We start from the raw sequence: 18,936 nt of genomic DNA on the forward strand, positions 1-18,936 counted from the left end.
AAACCTTAGACTTCCTTGGAGACCATTCTATTATTTGATATGAAAGAGAACCATCCTTTCACAAAACCATTTTGCCTGAAGGCAGGAACATTTTTATGAGTTAAAGTACCAGGAAGGCAGGGCAAGTCTTCCTTCCTAATTCTAAAAAAAGACACAAATCTTTCCTGGATTAAGAAGGTCAAGTCAATTCTTCCTTTCAAAGTCTAAAGGAGTACACATTTCATTCCTTTCAATGCTATGAAAATCAGCCTTTGACCAGGAATACAGTTGCAAAAACTTATAATAATTATTATACTTTGACATTTCCCTCATTCTGATAAAAAACTGACATTATTACATCAACTATAGATAAACTAAAGGAAAAAAATGAGAGCATATTGTTGGAAAAGATAATATGTTGAGTACTCCTAAGGTTGCTAGAAGAATGGGCAGGCAACCAGCATAAGGTCTGTCTAAGAGGGTTGGGCATAAATACATAAATACAAATTATTACTTTTAGAATCCTTTTACTCAGTTAGAAAGTTTTGGTGACTTTAAAATATTTCAGCTGGTGTTACTATTTTCAAATGTAACAAAACACCCATAAGCCTTTCTACTTGCAAGTAACTTTAAATTCTTCTATCCAATGACATATGTTTCACAAATAATAAATTTCTACTTTTTATTAATTTGAACAATTAACATTTCTTTAAGAGGTTAAAGCAGGGACATAGCTTAATCAGGTGGTCAAGCCCTAAGGAAAAAACTCCATCAGAAACACTGAAGATTCACTTCGTTACAATAGTTTGGATCAATTGGTAATTCTAAGTTGTTTTAATTCATGTTCACTGAGAACAGAAGGATTAATAATTTACTTCAGCGGAGTCAAAACAAAAATCTGCATCAAAACATAAATATACAGGGTTCCTTGGCCTCAATTTCGTTAATCAAAGTTGGACACAGCTATCATCCTCAAAATCAGATTTATATTATAATGAATTAACTTAAAGATGAAATTTTTTTTACAGAAAGGGGGGCTTTTATGAACTTTTATCACAATGTTAAATCATCTTACATAGATTAGTTCATTTGAATAGCCCTGACTGATTGACTGTATATCCTCCACCTTTATTTATATATAAATAAATAAAGCAACTTTGACAATTATAATTACACAATTTCAACCTCATTTTGTGCAAGAATTTTATCAGAATTCTACAAAACAGATACTCTTGCAACAGAGTTAGATTTTCTATTACATTCTTCCTGTAAAACAATTAAAATAATCCCCCCAAAAAACCTCAAGTTAATTATATGTATATATATATATATATATATATATACATATATATGTGACTGTCCAATTAAAAAGTGATCACATAATTTAAGACAATTCTAAATGTCCAGTAAAAATTAATGGGTAGCCCTGTTTCATTTTGCCTTTCATGGCTTAATCTTGCCTGAAAAACTTTTACAGATTTTTCTTTTTGAAATCAAACTAACTCTGGCCTACTGCTGTCAAAGTGTGACTTGCTTTAAAAAAAACTTCCTACAGACACTCATCTCAACACTTTCTCCTAGTTTAAACCCAATTTACTAACTTGATTTCTAAAGGAAAATATTATTTTTGAAGTTTTTTTCTGAAGGTAAGACACTTAGACTATTAAAAATTCCCTAGCAAGTTACTAGGCCCTGAAATCTGAAAAATGATGATATCCTAATTTAGATGTTAATCTATTATTACTTACTAATTTTAAATTAATCTTTTAAAAACAATTAAATCAAACTACAAACAAATAAAAGGAGAAATTCATATTTTAGAACTTCCATTTAATTTAGCCTGGGTTAAAAATGAATTCAGTTGTCCATGCATCTTATTTCCCAACTGTTATCAGCATTTTAGACTAATAAAGACATAGAGGGAGCAGAGAGAGCTGCACAGCCAGGTTATCAGAATAGGAAAAATGAGACTTCATTCTGAGAGAATTTTTTTTCTATTTTACAACTAAGAAAAAAAATCATAGAAGGAGAGAATTCTACTCTTATTTCACAGACAGAAGACCACAACAACCAATAACTTTTGCATTTCGCTCTCTGTTTACCAGCAGCTTTGGGAACAGGGAGTGAAGGAGAAGGAGAGAAAGGGGGGGAAGGGAGGAGAGAGAGTAATTATATATGAAGACTATGAACAGGATAAATGATTATTTAGTGTTTACATCTTAATCCCACCCTCTTCAAGAGTCAAAGAAAAGTAAAAGAAAACAAATTAGTGCTAATGTCAAGTTTTATGTGAATTAATAATGTAAAGACAAGAAAAAATAATAAAAAATAAGAGAATGGGAGGAATGATAGTTCCCAGGTTCTCACAGGAGTTTGCAAATATCAAGGTAGGAAGCAAAAGAACAAGTATCTTGAGAAATTTACCATCATTTGAACAGAACTCCATGGGGTGGAGCCAAGATGGTGGCATGAAGGCAGGAATTTCCAGAAGGTCTCTTCCAAAATACTCCAAAAACCTTCATATATTGACTCAAATGTAATTTTAGAGTGTCAGAACCCAGGGAAAGACCCAGTGAATCAATTCTCCAGTCCAAGGTAATTTGGAAGATCCATGGGAAAGCTGTTTTACTGGGGTCGACCCAGTGAAAAAGGGACAGCAGCACAGCTAAGGTCACCCCACACCAGAAAAGAGTCTAGCCTTCTATAGGAAGATTCTGCAGGGCACCTGGGTCCCTGGGTTCAGGACAATGGAACGGTTTCCAGACTTCCCAATCCTGAGTTCACTAACCATAACTTAGAAGATCAGTGAGAAGCCTCTGTCAGAGTGATTGCAGAGCCCAGGTCAGCATGGTCCTCAATGCTGCTGCAGCCCTTAGTGTAGCCCCTGTCAAGGAAATGGAAACAGGCCTGCAAACCCACCCAGCAGGGAGCTGCCAGGAGTTGGAGGAGACTGCCAAGGTCTCTCCACTATCCCTACCGCACGACTTTGGTACCCTGTCCAAACCCTGGCTACAATCTTGATGGTATCCATCAAGCACAGATGAAGAGTGCATTCAGAGCCTCTTATAAGATCTTGAAGGAACTGAGGTCTTGTGGGAGTATTCCAATAACACTCAAAACCTTGGGAAGCACCTCAAAACCAGAAAATAGACAGGGGAAATGAGTAAAGAAAAAAAAGGACCTGACCATGGTTAATTACTTTGGTCCCCTGGAGGATCAAAACACACATTCAGAAGATGACAAAATCCAAGTTTCTGTATCCAGAGTCTCCAAGAAAAATAGGACTTGGTCTTGGGCTATGAATGAGCTTAAAAAAGATTTTGAAAATCAATTAAGAGAGGGAGAGAAAAAATGGGAATAGAAATGAGAGAAATGCAGGAAAATCATGAAATCCATGTTCAAAACCAGTTTAGAACAAATGGAAAAAGCAGTTCAAAAGATTAATGAGGAGAAGAATGGCTTAAAAAGCAGAATCCATCAATCACTTCCTGAAAGAGAGCCCCCTATAAAAACTCCCAGCAATATTATAGCCAAATTCCAGAACTCCCTAGTCAAAGAGAAAATATTACAAGCAGCCAGAAAGAAACAATAGAAATATTGTGTTGCTACAGTCAGGATTATGCAGGGCTTAGCAGTATCTACAATAAAGGCTTGTAGGGCTAGACATATGATATTCTATAAAGCAAAAGAGCTTGAACTACAACTTAGAATCAACTGCTCAGCAAAACTGAACATACTCTTCCAGGGGAAAAGATGAACATTTAGTAAAGTGGGGAATTTCAAACTTTCCTGTTGAAATGACCAGCACTGAACAGAAGGATTGATCTCCAAATACAAGACTCAGATGAAACACAGAGAGAGTGGACAGGAAGGGCAAATTAAGAGGGATTTAATGATTTTGAACTGCTTATATTCCTGCATTGGAAAATGATACTGATAACTCAAATGAACCATCTCACCTAATAGAGCCATTAGGAACAAAACATAGATAGACAAGGAAAAGGAGAGAGCTGAATATGAAAGTATATATTATAGTATAAAGATGGAGGCAATGGGTCAAACAGAATGTACTGAGAAAAAGGGAAATGAGAGAAAGAGTGGGCTAAGATGTTTCTTGTAAAATATTCAAGAAAAAACTTTTGCAAAGGAATATACTGAGAGAAAGGGAAATGAGAGACAGAGTAGGCTAAGATGCATCTTGTAAAATATTCAAGAAAATCTTTTGCAATGGAATGTAAGGGGGGGAAGGCAAGGGGAAATGAGTGAGCCTTCATTCTCATGGGATTTGGCTCAGAGAGGAAATAATATACACACTTAATAGGGTTTTGAAAATCTATCTTCCCCCAGGGGAAAATGAAGAGGAAGAGGATGGGAGAAAGGGTCAGGTAGAGGGTAGGGGGATGCAGGTGATAGAGAAGAGTGAACATTGTGGGAGAGGGTAGTCATAAACAACAATTTTTTTTTGTTATTTTGCAAGGTGGTGGGGTTGCATGGCCTTCCCAAGTCCATGTGGCTGGGTGGTTGTTGGGTGCCTGAGGTGGAATTTGGGCTTGGGTCCTCCTGGTTCCAGGCCTGGTGTTTCATCTGCTGTGACACATTTTTAAGGAGGGATGAAATGAAAAGATAGAGAAAATAGAATAAAATGGAAGTGCGGTGGAATGGATGGAGGGAAATACAATTAGCAAGAGCAAATGTGGGGAAAAAAATCTTGAAGTAACTTCTTGAATGCACTTATGATAAAGAAGGCGATTCATCCCAGAGACAGAGCTGAAAGTATCTGAACATAGATTGAAATGCAAATTTCTTTTTCTTTTCTCTCATTTTACTTTTCTTGATGTTTTTCTATTTTTGTGGGGGGAGGGGGTATTATGCTTACTCTTACAAGACTATTTTAGTAATGTATAAATGAATAACTAACTAAATGAAAAAAGATGCTGGAGTGGTTTACAATTTTATTTTCAAGGTATGACAGCATTTATTATCTATTGATTACCAAAAATGAAATAAAATCAAATAAAGCAGTTGAGTAATTAAAAGGAATAATACCTGAAATGTATATTACACTTTAAGGCTTGAAAAATGCTTTAGGACGTTGTAGTGCCTTATAAATTTCAACGTGTAATTAATTTGTAGCAAATCTGTGAAAAACCACTCGAGTACCTGCCAAAAAAAGCAAAAACCGAATAGGGTCACAAAGAATCAGACTTGATTGAAAATGAAAAAACAATCTTATATTCACTACCTCTTTTACTCATCTGCATTAACTTCAGAACGTTATTTTCAAATATCTTCCTGTTATTATTATTCTCACATGTTTATCAAGGATATCATCTTTTTTCCAGGAAATTATTCTCAATGAGAAAGTATTCCATATGACTCAGTTGCCTCCTTAGTCACATTTTATTAGTAAGAATGCTGTCAGTGACTTTTCCCAGTCATTCTCTATCTTTCTTTCTTTCAAATGCCTTGAAAATGAAATGCTTTCAAAATTGTGTTGTTTCTAATGGGGATTTAAAAAAGAATTGCTCATGACTAGATACAACTTCTCTTTCAAGTTTCCTCTCCTTAAAGTCATTCTAATTTCCTTAGATGAAATATTAGTGACTTAAGTGCTAAGAAACAAATGTGGTAGTTCTGTTGTCACAGATTAGGAAAATAAATCAGTACAAAAAAAAGAAACTTTGACCTCCTTCATGACTGTGCTTTTGCTCTTAAAATATTAATGTGAATATATTTTTAAATTAAAGAGAACTATTTCAGGAGAGTATTATATTTATCAAATTTACATGTGACTTTCAGAAAAAATAACCATGTACAAGAATTTAAAAACTAATATAGGGTTGGCTAGGTGGCGCAGTGGAAAAAGCACCCAGCCCCTGGAGTCAGGAGTACCTGGGTTCAAATCTGGTCTCAGTCACTTAATAATTACCTAGCTGTGTGGCCTTGAGCAAGTCACTTAAGCCCATTTGCCTTGAAAAAAAAAAAAACCCTAAAAAAACCTAATATAAACATATGTGACAAAGAAAAATTAAAATAATCCTCAATTGACCACAATGTAATGAAATTGGAGTTTATAAAGATAATTTGATGAAACAATTTAGATTTAAATGTAGACTAAATAGTCTTAAAAATAATTCAAAGAGCAAGTCATAGAAAGGATAGACAATTTATTAAAAGAAAACTATAACAATGAGACAAATTTATCCATGCTTTCATGATATACAGAAATGCACAAAAAAGCTGTATCTCTAAACATAAATCAATAAGAGAAAAAATTTACATAGCAAAAGACTAGAAAAACAGATTTTAGCGACCTAATTAAGCACCAAAATTGAAATACTGAAAAAAGAAAAACTTTAAAACTTTGAATTAAAAATAAAATATGATTTACTATTTTAAAAAGTCAAATAAAATAGACAAACAACTAAACTGCTTTGTTCAAAGAAGAGAGGAACACGATGAAGGGTAATAAAATAAAATGTTGTTGTTGTTGTTGTTGTTACTATGTATAATGTTCTCCTGGTCCTGCTCATTTCACTCAGCATCAGTTTATACAAGACTTTCTCAGATTTTTCTGAAATCTAGCCAGTTATGATACAATGCTATTTTAACAGAATCATGTACCATAATATGTTAAGCCACTCCCTAATTGATGGACATCCTCTCAATTTCCAATTCTTTGCCACTATAGAAAAAAGCTACTATAAATATTTTTTGTATGTGTTAGTCTTTTTCCCTTTGTATGATCTCTTTAAGATATAGAACTAATAGTGGTATTGTTGGTAGGCATAGTTCTATACTGCTCTCCAGAATGGTTGGATCAGTTCACAACTCCAGCAACAGTGCATTAATGTTCTAGTTTTCCTGTCCTCTCCAAAATTGTTCCTTTATTTTCATTTTTGCCAATCTGATGGATGTGGTGAGGTGATTCAGAGTTATTCTTATTTGTATCAATCTAATCAATAATTATCTGGAGCATTTTTTTCATATGATTATAAATAGTTTTAATTTCTTCATCTGAAAACTGCCTGTTCATTTTTTTTTTACCATTTACCAATTGGATAATGAAGAGGTTTTTTGGATTCAATACTAATTCAGTCAGTCCCCTTTGAGGCTTCACATAATCTTCTTTCCTTTTCTGAGATGGTGTTTTTATCTTCCCTATGAACATGATAGCTTTCTAAAGTTAGCACTTTTTAGTTATTTATTTTTGTGCTCATTTTGATAATTGAGTTTTTCTCCTGGGGCAAAGGGAATAAAGTACCAAATTTTTTTGTTCAGGGTCAAGAGGCTGGTCCCTGGTTTTCCATGCTGGTGTGTCAGATGCTTGCAGTTTGTTCCCTGTGTTAAGGTATACCAATGCAGTCCAACCTACTGTACTAGCATTCTGAGGCTTGAACTCTCCCTTCTGAAGTGGGCTTCAGACCCTCACTGTTGGCCTACTGGACTGGAACTGGAATTGCACTGGTTTCACTTCAGCTCTGGCTCCCCAGATCTCCCACCAATGCTGGTCTACAAATGCCTTTTATCCACATGAGACATATTTTTACTGAAGTTCCTTTGAATTGAAAAGTTGTTTCTCTCTGTTTTTTTTTGTAAGTTCTGTTGCTTTAGGGTTTATTTAGAGGTTTCATTTAAAGTTGTTTCAGAACCTCTGGGAGTTCCCTAGCTATGTGCCACCATCTTGGTTCCACTCAGAAAGTCCAACTGTTACTTTAAAGGAAAGAAAATCCTGTAAAATAATATTACAAAAATGATTTACAGTAAAATATAATTTATGTTACAAAACTCATTATAATTCTTCATAAAGAAAAAGAATATTCAATGAAATAGAGAACTTTAAAGCATTTCTGATGAAAACAAAGCTATATAGATACTCTAAAATGCAAACACAAAAGAGAAAGGAAACAGAAAGATAAATATATTTAAAAATTATTAATAATTAAATATTAATGAGCTGTTTGCACTCTAACAGTAAAATACAAGTGAGCTCTCCCAATCTTAATTTACTAAACGAACATAGAAAAAATAGTGAATGGTTTCAAATACAAATTCTCAGTATATGTTCTTTTTTTGTGGGTGTATTTAGATACACTTTATATGTATTTTTAATTTTGTCAGATTTAGAATATTAAAAAGTTAAATTCCTGAAAACCAAAGATCTATAAAATCTTTTCAGAACCATGTAGAAAAATAAGTATGAAATGAAACAAAAGTAATAATATCCATTACAACCTTTTTGTAAATTATATTCCACTTTACTTTAAAAATTAATTTTTAAAAATTAATTTGGGAATTGTTTTAAAATGAATTTTTCATCTATGTTACCACTGTGAAAAAAAATAATAACTTCTTCTTTTAACTTGAGTGCATAGGTAGTCAGCATATTTTATAAAGAAAAAATAGGTGTCCTATTTTTTCCATATTTTCATACACTTTTGGAAAAAAATTTTCTTTATAATTCAAATTGCAATAAATTTTGTTATTTTACTAACTTTTGTAGCAATTTGGAAAACTCTGTGAAATTCCTTGCTTATTTTTCTTGAAATAAGTGACTTCTTTGAGAGTAGTGTTCAGTTCTGCATTCCATAGTTTGTTATGGATAATGGTCAGCTGGAAAGCGTCCAACACAACAAAGTCAGGGCTTTGATTCAAGTCATATGAGGATTGATTGAAAAATATTGTTGTTTAACATGAAGAAGACTCAGAAGGGACATAATAACTCTATTCAAGTATTTGAAGAATAGTCATATTGGGAAGGAGTTAACTGTGTGGACTCAGAAGTTAAAACCAAAAAAGATTTAAATTTCAAAGAGGACAATTTATTCTTGATAACACACACACACACACACACACACACACACACACACACACACACACAAACTTCAGTAATTAATTAAGTGGAATGGTTTACCCTGATAGAAATATTTTCCCACCTCCTTGGAGATCTTCAACAGAGAGAGACTATTCAGTATGGATGTTTTCCATCATATTGCCTCGCAATATTTAAAACCTGTGATTCTGATTTTATTTACAGCTAAAGCACCCATATAAAGAAAACATGACAGGTTTTCCCTTTCTTGTGTATCCAAATGATGAATACAGTGACTTTAATTTCCTGAATATATTCTTTTTTGCATAGAGTTCCTGAATTTCTGCTACCTAACATGTTTCTATTTTCACTTATTGTATTAATTTCAGTTGCAGTTAGTTACTTTATTTATCCTTCTTAATAAGACATACTTTCACTTAAAAACAAAAATTTGTTTTTAAAATTTTAGAAGAATAGCTATAATCTTTTGAGTTATTTCTATTTTTTCAAAGTCATATATTTTGCCTAAACATCTTCCTAAAAGTTACTTAATAAAATGAATGATGTTGAAAAATATAGTTGTTATAATAATTCCTTAATTTCTTTTTCTGACTTTTTTTTAACTTCAAGTTTATATATTTCATGTTCCATTGCCCTAAGAAGTATGATAGAACTTATCTGGGACCATCAGCCTATGCTGATGAGAATGGATGCAGATCATACCAATTTCCAGGTTGCATAGACATAGATTCAAATTTGATCCCATTTTGTATAGTCACTGAATTAAATGATTATTGTGCTAAGTTCACTATTAGTTCATGTGTTGTTCTCATTTTGGTTGTCTTTGATTTCAACTTTATTTTCCCTGGGACCATTTGAAAGTGTTCATAAGAGATTTTTATTAGAAAACATCAAATGATCTGGCCATAGTTTGGTTCTCCTCTTCCAAAAACTTCCTTTCTCCATCCCCAAATCTATTTAATAGTTCAAAAAAATACTAGATTAAATGAAAGAAACAAAATGAACTCCAGTACTTTTACTGGAAAAAAGTTTGAAGATAAAGTGACTATAGGACTTAAAATGAATTTAGAAAGATATTTGATTCATTTTCATTGCCTATAATAAAAAAATTTACCTTGACTCTCATTTTGAAAAAGTTATTCCTAAATCCTGATTCAAATAAACAAACAAAAAACTCACTATTGTTTGAAGAACCTGGCTTCAATGTTTCTATGTAGAAATGGCTAAATGTTTGCCTTCTTCAAATTGTCTTCAAACTGCTAGCCCCAGGGCACCTAGGTGGCGTAGTGGATAAAGCACCTGCCCTGGAGTCAAGAGTACCTGGGTTCAAATCCGGTCTCAGACACTCAATAATTACCTAGCTGTGTGGCCTTGGGCAAGCTACTTAAGCCCATTTGCCTTGCAAAAACCTAAAAAAAAGACTGCTAGCCCCAGAACAACTTAGTTGGCTTTTACAAAATGATATGTTGTATTGTGTTAAACTCTATTCAAAGGAAATTAAATGAAGATAATCTAACCCTTTGGTGACTTTACAACTCAGATAAAAAATATTGTTCAGTATTTACTGTGCTCAAAATATATCTCATTGCCATATCACATAGACACAAAACAATATTTTATCTAATGTATAAAATATTTTATAAATACTCCTTATAAAGTATTTTATAATTGTTAATATTTTTGTTGTTAAGACTGAATGTCTTCTATATGATTTATGATAAAATATGTGTTTATAATATTAATCACCTGAATTCCCAAAATATAATTTTTGACGTTATAAAATTGATAGATTATAAATCCCTTGAAGCAGGAATTGTTTTTATTTTCTCTTTGTATTTCCAGTACTTTAAAAAATCATTATTAGTTGATTCCTTTGATACAGAGTTGTTTGTGAAGATTAAGGAAATTTTGGATGGAGTTAGAGTAAAACTAAATGAGTTACTGGGTAATTAAAGTAGGAGACTATTACTGGTCATCTTGAATTTTATGTTGCCACTGGACTCTGATGATTCTGGAGGACAGAGTAAGGTTAATGACTGCACAGACCTTCCTTACTTCAATCCATGCTCAAATCAAGTCATCACCCTTGAGATGTCATTTGTCCTCTTGGAAAATGAAGAACAAACAATAGCAGCCCATCAGAATGCTTGAAATATCATATAGAATCATTTGATGTAGTTTTTCATCAGTTATTTTCTTTGTTCATTTGTTTGTTTTGACCTGATTTCTTCAATGCAGAGATGTTTCTAGTGAGGAAACTTTTGTGACCTGTGAAAATTCATAATAATTTTAGAGCTTAGAATCACAAGGAGTGACATAGGGGATCACTAACCTAACATACTAAGGTCTTGAGGAAGAACTTGAACCAAAGCTCATTCTGAGGATGTTTTGCCACTGTATACAACACTACGTTTAGCTTTTGGGGTGGTGAGGAAGGCAATTGGCATTAAGTGACTTGCCCAGGGTCACACAGTTAGTGTGTCTGAGTGTCTTAGGCTGGATTTGAGCTCAGTTCTTCTTGACTTCAGAGTAGTTGCTCTATCTATTGTGCTGCCTAATTACCTCTAGCTTTACTTAAGAACAAAACAAAGCAAAAACCAAAAAACCTATCACTTTTGAAGTGGTATGTTAGCTAGACTGCAAATTATAGAGGGGGGGAATGTCAAAAATTATGACCTTATTGGAATTCTTGTACTTCTGAGGATAGATATCACCAAAAACTCTGTGGGTACATATGATGGTTTTTGTATGTCTATGAATGATAGAAGTGATTTTATACATTTCTATATAATTTATGTATAATATCTTTATATTGTAGTCAGAGTATAAAATAATATAGAATACATTATATATATACAAACTGATATATTAAATGCATAATTAATTGAATACATGATGCATACAATCTTATTGATACTTAGGTGGTAGAGACAAATTCAATGTTTTGGGGAAGATTTGAAAGATGTTTATGACTTCCGTCAAACCTCAACCAAAATCTTATCCCCTACAAGATTTAGTTTTCCTAATTCCACTTAAAACTAGTACCTTCTCCTTTAGTTTGTTGCCAATTTATCAAATATATGTAAATATTAAATAGTTATTCATTTATCATCTATCTACCTAGTTTGCATATGTTGTTTGTATACTGTCTCCCATGGTAGACTGTAACCCCAAGAACAGAAGTTTTATTTACCTTTCTTTGTATCTCTAGTACTTAATATATAGCAGGCATTAAAAATTGCATTGCGACTAGCTGCTGAATCACTTTTGCTTTCCCAAGACTTCTAATGCTAAAGTTTATATCTATGAATTTGGGGAGTAATGAAGTGGATGGAAGTCTTCTAGGAAACAAAATCATTTCAAGTTTTTGGGGTCATGGGTGATAGTGCAGATCTCAAAAAATTTATAGTACAGAAACATATTATTGGTTTCTGATATTTCCTGAAAACTGATGAATGGCAAAAAAAACCCTTTTTAATCTATCATTTTGAGGATGATAGAGGATGTAATATAAAGTAAAATTGTGGTGACCCCTTTAAACTTTTAAATCACAAGGAATTAAAATGTGATTTTAAAGTTGTTATGTTTTATATGCTTAGTTCTATATATCTGCCATCAAGGTGCTAATTTCTTTGACTTCAGTGACAAAAATAAAAGCAACACTTTCTTAAACCCAGCTTTTAAGTAAATCAAAGAAAAATTAAATAAAAAATGAAATAAAATATATAAGAAGAAAAGCACAGTGATAATGAAATGAAAAATTATACCTCAAAAGAAATTAGCAAGTAGAAAAAAGGGAAGCAATAAAATGACAAATTTGAGTCTCCAGCTAATACTCATATGCAATTTGAGTTTTGTGAGCACATTATTCAATACATCAAGATCAACTGCTCATAACATAACCTGAAAATGTTCAGTGAATAACTACACAGTACAGTGTAGAGTGTATCACAATAGAAGCATCAGTAAAAATGAATTCCACAACTTTTGATAATAATACATTTCCCCTTGGCAAGACTCCTAAGAAGTTGCCTTATCTCTCCTTTCCCCAGAGACCTGTTTATGTAATGGTTAAAATAAAAGATAATTATAATTTTTTCATAAGTCTTACCTTTACTGTGGAAACTAGATCAGTGGTCTGTGTATTATACATATATATATATATATATATACATATATATATATATATATATATATAAACTTTGAATTTTGAACTATAGAGATGATGTTATTTCTCACTTTGTAACTGTTAAAATATTTAATCAAATATCTCCTAGAGCTTTTGTTTTTCTATAATAAGATGACTACCAAGTAAGGGACTATACCTTATTTGGACTCATCACTAAAAATTGCCAGCAGTTTCCTAAATTAAGACAGATACAATCTCTTTTTAATCTTTTCCCATTAAGTTGCCATTTAAAATAATTTGAAATTAGGTGTTCATGAGATCAACTAGGTGATTCAGTGTATAGAATTCTGGCCTGGAGTCAGGAAGACTCATCTTCCTGAGTTCAAATTTGGCCTCAGTTATTTATAGCTCTGTGACCCTGGGCAAGTCATTTAACCCTGTTTGTCTCAGTGATCTCATCTGTAAAGTGAGCTAGAGAAGGAAATGGCAAACCACTCTATTATCTTCAGTCACACAAGATTGAAAATGAATGCACAAGTCCTTGAGATAATAAAACAATGTGTGGGAGGCTTCAAGGATAATGGCTGAAATGTCTTGATAAACTGTGGAATAACTTGAACATGCACTTCACAAAATATATGGATGTAGATGCATTTTGACCTAAATCATTAAAAGGAATACACATTTTATTGAGATGCAGATCTATTGGAGAAGAACTTTTCAAACCCTTTTTTGAGTGGCATTAACCACATAGCAGTTTTTGCTTAAAGCTATGGAGCCCTTCTTAGAATGATATTTTAAAGTGGATAAAATAAAATACTTAGTATGCTAAAGCAAAACTATATTGAAATATAGTAATCAAAATATTTCTTTTTTAAATTTCATGGAAAATAGATTAAAACTCCTAGCAGATGACTCTCTGTAAATATAGTATAGAAAACTTGGACCAAGAGAAAAAAATCAGATCAAATGCAAAAAAACCAGGGAATAAGCCATCTCAGACTCACATACATATGTTGTTGGTCATTCATTTTTGAAGATGATTATTGACATTACATATGTATGTGAGTGGGATTGGAGTGAAACAGAGTTGTACAAAGTCCTCAGACTAGCTTTCTCTTCTAGAGTCATTGAAATGCAGTGGCTTGATAAAAATCAAGATAACTACTGATGGCCTAATATACAGTGAATGACCTTGGTGATTTTGAAACCTGAAGAAACTACTGAATAAAGCTCCGCAGCACTTGCTTCTATCCCCTTCATGGAACAAATTATTCTCATGTGCCCATCCTGTGGGGAAAAGTCTTCATATGATTAAAGCAGATGATTCAGAAGAAAACAAAACTTCAGAAATAAAGTAAGTGAATAGAATTCAGGGGACAAAGAAGAATTTTGAAGGTTAATGTGTAGTAATAGACCTGAAAGTGGAACTTTCACGTACAGTGGAAGGCAGAGCAAGTAGTGAGTCAAGAACCCTCAGGAGGATAAGATCATTTGGGATCTGAATACTAGAGGAAGGCAAAATGGAAAATTAGAAGATTTGTCAATCAGAAGACAAGAAATTCACAGGAAACCACAGATAAAGAGAAAGTAGGCAGAATAAGCCATAGAATTATATAGATTTAGAATTGGAAGATGGAAGTTATTTGTTCCAGGGTGTCAAATAAGCCCCAGGCTCTAGAGTGGTCTCAACACTGGAGTATGGACTAAATAAAAATAAAATGTAATTGAAAAATACTTAACAGAATAAGTTAAAATGCAATAGACCATAAATAATATTAATATGTGATTTTCTAAGTCAATATTTAGCCACAGGGATCCTTACAATACCATTGAGTATTCTCTATTTGAATTCAACATTACTGAACTAGTCTCCAGAATTATTTTTTCTTTTTAATAGTATTTTGTTTTTCTAAAATTACATATCAAGAAAAATTTTAGCATTCATATTTTATGAGATTTTGAATTTCAACTTTTTGCTTGCTGCCTCCATCCTTCCCCTACCTTTTTCAAAAATTATAGGCAGTTTGCTATAATTTATACAAATACTATTATGCAAAATATATTTCTGAGTCTCCGTTATAGAATAAGAAATAGAACAAGAGGTGAAATACAATTAAAAATAAAGTAATTGAAAAAATATGCTTACTGTCCATTATTTTTTTTATCTATGGATAAATGGATAACATTTTCTTTCACTGAGCAAGTTATTCAGAGTTGATCACCATACAATGTTGGTGATGCTGTGTATATTGTTTTCCATTTTGCTTTGTTTCAGTTTGTACAAATTATTCTAGATTTTTCTGATATCTGCTTGTTAATCATTGATTACTGCACAACATTCCATTACATTAATATACCACAACTTATTCACCATTTCCTCAGCTAATGGGCACCTTTTCAGCTTCTAATATTTTGCCAGCATGAAAAGAACTACTATGAGCATTTTTTTACATGTAGGTTCTTTTCCTTTTTTTTAATGATCTCTTTAGATAAAGACCGAGTTGTGGATCAAAGGAAATGCACAGTTTAGTTATCCAAAGGGCAGTAGTTTCAAATTGTTCTTCAGAATAGTTGTATCCACTTACGACTCTATCAACAGTGCATTATTGTCCCACATTTCCCATATTCTGTCTAACATTGATCATTTTCCTTTTTTTTGTATGATATGTGTTAGGTGAAGCTCAGTGTCCTTTCAAATTTCATTTCACTAATCAAAAGTGATTTAGAGAAGGTGGAGTCAAGATGATGGAAAGAAGCCAGGAAGCTGCCTGAGCTCTTTCAGTTTCCCTCTGAAACAGTTTTAAATGAAGCCTCTTAACAGATTCTGAATTCACAGAAGCCACAAAAAGATGGAATGAAACAATTTTCCATCCCAAGATGTCTTGGAGGGACTTCAGGAAAGGTCTGTTTCACTTGGTAAAACAGAAGTACAGGCCAGGGTTGTCAGTGTATGGGGAAGCCAACAGAAAGCTATTAGCCACAGTTCAGCACAGTAAGCCAGGTCCCTGAGTCCAAGCCTGGCATGGCAAACCAGTGATATAGCAGACTGACAGTGAGGATCCCAGACAGAATTGTAAACTCTGGAACAGAGGTACAACAAGAGAGAATAGATCAGGCTATCCTTGCACAGGGAACTTCATCAGCACCTGAAATCCCAGTTCAGAAACCCAGTGACCAGATCCCTGGCCCTGAGCAATACATGCTTGGAACTATAACCCTTGTGTTCCAGGTTCAGACCTCAAATTTTAAAAATGAGCAAAAAAAAAGTCTTAATCATAGAAAGCTACTATGGTGAGAGGTAAGATCAAATGCCACCTCAGAAAAGGAAAGCAGTGGCAAAATGCCTATATGAGAAGCCTCAAAGAGAATTATGAACTGCTTTCAAGTCCAAAAGATCCTCTTGGATGAGCTTAAAAATGATTTTTAAAATTAAGTAAGAGATGTAAAAGAAACATGGGGAAAATAAGAGACTTACAGGAGAATTATGAAAAAGAATAAACAGCTTGGAAAAGAAAAAATTGACTGAGGAAAGAACTTCTTAAAAAATAATAATGGTCAAATTGGAAAAAATTCTCTGGAGAAAACTCCTTTAAAAATAGAATTAGCAAAATGGAAAAGGAGATACAAAAGCTTACTGAAGAAAACACTTCCTTAAAACTTAGAATTGGCATGCAAAAGTTAATGACTCTGTAAGATATCGATAATTCATAAAAATAAAAATCAAAAGATTAATATGGAAGAAAATATAAAATATCTCATGGGAAAACCATCTGACCTACAAAATAGATCCAGGAATAATAATTGAAGAATTTTTGGACTACCTGAAAGTCATGTTCAAAAAATAGGCTCAACCATCTCTTTCAAGAAATAATCAAAGAAAATTGCCATATTATTCTAGACCCAGAGGTTTGAATAGTTCTTCAAAGAATCTGCTGATCTTCTTCTGAAAGAGATCCCAAAATGAAAACTCCAGATTTCTGAATTATCAACTCAAGAATAAAATACTGCAAGTAGCCAGAATGAAATAATTTAAATATCAAGGAGCCACAGTCAGTATTACACTAGTCTTAGCAGCACCAACTTTAATTGATTGTAGGGCCTACAATATAGTATTCAGGAAGGCAAAGGAGCTTGGATTAAAGTCAAGAATCAATTACCCAGAAAAATTGAGCATAATCTTTCAGGAGAAAAGATGAATATTCAATGAAAAAGAGGGCTTCCAAATTTTCTTGATTAAAAAAAGACTAAAACTGAACAAAATAATTGATCTTCAAGTATAAGAATCAAGAAATGCATGGAAAAAAGGAAATAGGAAAAATGGTTATTTAATAAGATTAAACTATTTACATCCCTACATGGGAAGATAATAGTTGTAAATATTGAGAACTGTATTTCTCTTAGAATAATTAGATGGAGTATTTTATCTAGAGACTGTGAGTATAAATTAATTTTTATATGGTGATTAAAAAAAAACCAAGGCATTAAAAAAATGATTACACTGGAAGAAGGTGAGGTAGAATAGAATAAATCACAACACATGAAGAAGCACAAAGGACCTATCATAGTAGAGAGAAAAAAGGGAGGGAGGGAGGGAGGGAGGGAGAGAGAGAGAGAGAGAGAGAGAGAGAGAGAGAGAGAATTGCTTGAATCTTATTCTTAAATATTTTGACTTAGAGAAGGAGGAATGGCATACACTCAAGATTGGATGTAGAAATTTTTTCAAACCCAAAAGGGAATTAAAAAAGAAGAGGGGAAAGCAAAGGATAGGTGTGTCTCCTAAAAGATATGTAAAGGGGGAAGGCAGAGGTAGGAAAGGGAAGGGAAGATTGAGGGTAGTGATAGTCAGAAGCAAAAAAAAAAAAAAAACTGGTGAGAGGTGAAAGATGGAAGATAAATACAAAGAGGTGGTAAAATATGAAGGAGGAAAAAAACAGTAATCATAACTGTGAATGTAATGGGAAGAACTCTTGCATAAAATGTAATCAAACAGCAGAATGAATTAAAAATCAAATTTCTAAAATATGTTGTTTACAAGAAACACATTTGAAGGAGAGAGAGCGAGAGAGAGAGAGAGAGAGAGAGAGAGAGATAAAAGACTTGAGCAGTATATATATTATACTTTAATTGAACTTAAAAAAAAGGAATAGTAGAAATCTTGAGCTTAGACAAAGCAAAAGCAACTCTAGACTCAATTAAGAGCTAAGGAAGGAAATTGCATTTTGCTAAAAGGCATCAGGAACAGTACTAAATATCAATACTAAACATGTATGCACCAAGTGGTATAGCATCCAAATTCTTAGTTGATAAACTAAATGAGTTATAGGAAGACATAAAGAAAAAAACTATACTAGTAAGGGACCTCAACTTCCCTTTCTCAGAATTAGATGAATATATAACCACAAAACCCCCCCAAAAAAGACTAAAGGAAGTGACTAGAATTTTCAACAAGTGAGTTGTGATAGAAAGCTTGAGAAAACTGAATGAATATTGAAAGGAATATATCTTTCTCAGTGGTACATAGCACTAGGACAGAAAATTATATAGGGCATAAAAATCTCACAATTAAAGGCATCTTGACTTCCGGCCAAGATGGCAGAGAGAACACAGGCACAGTTCTAAAGTCTTCTGATCTCTTCCCCATCTATCACATGAAACAAACCTCTTAAAAGAAATCTGACCCACAAAACCCAGAAAGAAAAACCAGTAGAAAGAACATCTACCTCAGCATTTGTCTCTGGCAAGAGCTTTGGCCGAATTTAGGCTGGTGAGTCTGGGCTCAGAGGGAGGATAAGCCCAGGATCGATCAGATATACAGCTGAATTGGAACCAGGAGTCTGAGGGCCTGAGAGCCAGACCTGCTGGTTTGATGGTGGGACTGGATGGTGGGGGCTTGAGTTGGCTGAGGAGCAGAGGAGCCGGTGTTGGTGCTATCCCCCAGTTGATTGTGGACAGGGCTTGGGGGAGAGTTCTGGAACAGGAAGGCTTGGGACAC

This window comes from Macrotis lagotis, chromosome X, assembly GCF_037893015.1.
Source record: "Macrotis lagotis isolate mMagLag1 chromosome X, bilby.v1.9.chrom.fasta, whole genome shotgun sequence".
NCBI lineage: Eukaryota > Metazoa > Chordata > Mammalia > Peramelemorphia > Peramelidae > Macrotis > Macrotis lagotis.